This window comes from Phoca vitulina, unplaced genomic scaffold, assembly GCF_004348235.1.
Source record: "Phoca vitulina isolate PV1807 unplaced genomic scaffold, GSC_HSeal_1.0 scaffold2, whole genome shotgun sequence".
NCBI lineage: Eukaryota > Metazoa > Chordata > Mammalia > Carnivora > Phocidae > Phoca > Phoca vitulina.
The window spans coordinates 29347767-29349335 of record NW_022589705.1 but is presented as its reverse complement, the minus strand read 5'-3'; the positions used below and the strand labels follow the sequence as shown (position 1 = coordinate 29349335).

Sequence of the window (1569 nt, the reverse complement as noted above, 5' to 3'; positions counted from 1 at the left end):
TGCATATGGAGTTGTGGGCTTGGAATAGACATTCATTGATTCTTTCCAAAGGAACAACCAGTAACGAAGTGTCCCAATCTGCCCTTCTAGTCTGATCAAATAGTTAACAGATTGCCAAACCAGAAGAATCAGCAGTGGTATGTGTGGGTGCAGATAGTGTGGCCCCAGGAATCTCAGTGTCAGGTAGATAGATGGAAGGAAGGGTACAAATGTTCATTGTCGTTGAGGTGGCCCATTTGGGGGTCTTGGCAGTTGATAATTGGCTTTACCATGTCAGTTTTGACATGGCACATGAGAAAGCCCAGACTACTTTAAGGGCCGGTCATGACACTTTTATTAAATTATAAAATTATTTCACCAAAATTCTCTTTGGTATCCCCCCAAAACTCTTCTGTTCAAGACAGGCCTCCTTGACTGACTAGCCCTCTGATCATATCAGAAGACCTACTACTTTCTCACATTCTATTCTGTATCCCATTGGATACAGGCTGAATAAAAATATGCTTTCTGGTCCTCACACTTAGTTTATATGAGTGAATGCTGATGGAAATGGGTAAGTAACTAGTTTTTAAGTGCAGGAGATCAAATTACTTCCTTCATAACTTGAAGTTCTTGACAGCTCTGGAAATACTAGGCTTTTTTTTTTGCATGTTAAAGTGGGTTGATCTTTACCTAGCCTTACAGCAGATTGCCAAATTGTCAGCTTTCAATATATTATTTTTTGAAACAAAATTATGTGACCTGATTCATTTTGGGGAAAAATTTCTCAAGTCAGAAAACTTAAAACCATGGAAATCTGTAAATGCTTTTTGAGTTATATAGAGTAAGGGACAGAATTTACTTAAGTGGGAACTAGTTTAGTTGCTTTTATTTTTTAATTTTTGCTTGTTTTTTTAAAAAAATGTGGAATGCTTCATGAATTTGCATGTCATCCTTGTGCAGGGACCAGGCTAATCTTCTCTGTGTCATTTGAATTTTAGTATGTGTGCTGCCGAAGAGGGCACTAGTTGCTTTTAGTTAAACATTTGTCTCTTACTGGTTATTTCCTGTGTCCAAAGAAATATGTTAGTACCAAGAATTCAGATTTTGTTAAACTTTGCTTATTATACAACTTTGCCCAAAGCAACTTGGTTTCCCAGGCTTACATTCCCCTGTTATATTTTCTCACTATATATTCATCCTTCACAGCATGTAACACAAGTGTATTGAGCAAGGTATTTGTGTAATTATTTGTTTAATTCCTATCTTAATGGATAGACAGTAATCTCTTTCATCATAGGGGCCGCGTCTATCTGGCTCACTGTTATAGACTCAGTGCTGAGCACAGGAACACACACAGAGTAGGTGCTCAAAGAATTTGTTGAATCAACAGATATTTGCTAGTAAATTTTCTGTGCTGATTCTGCTTAGTAGTAATGAAATATCTATCATATATATAAGTTCCATTGAAGTTTTTCCTATTTATGATTTTTTTGCTTTTAAATGTTATACACACACACACACACACACACACACACGTAATATTGTATATATATGTGATAGTTAAAATATTCAAACTTGTATAGATGG

The 1569-nt window shown here is 36.1% G+C and overlaps 1 non-coding gene across 1 annotated transcript; it reads right to left on the bottom strand.

Annotated features, from left to right (window-relative positions):
• Window positions 1–897: 897 nt before the first annotated feature.
• On the bottom strand, window positions 898–1004 carry LOC116626765. Its single transcript, XR_004298332.1, has one exon. It is a non-coding gene; the product is annotated as a U6 spliceosomal RNA (small nuclear RNA).
• Between the last annotated feature and the right edge of the window lie 565 nt (window positions 1005–1569).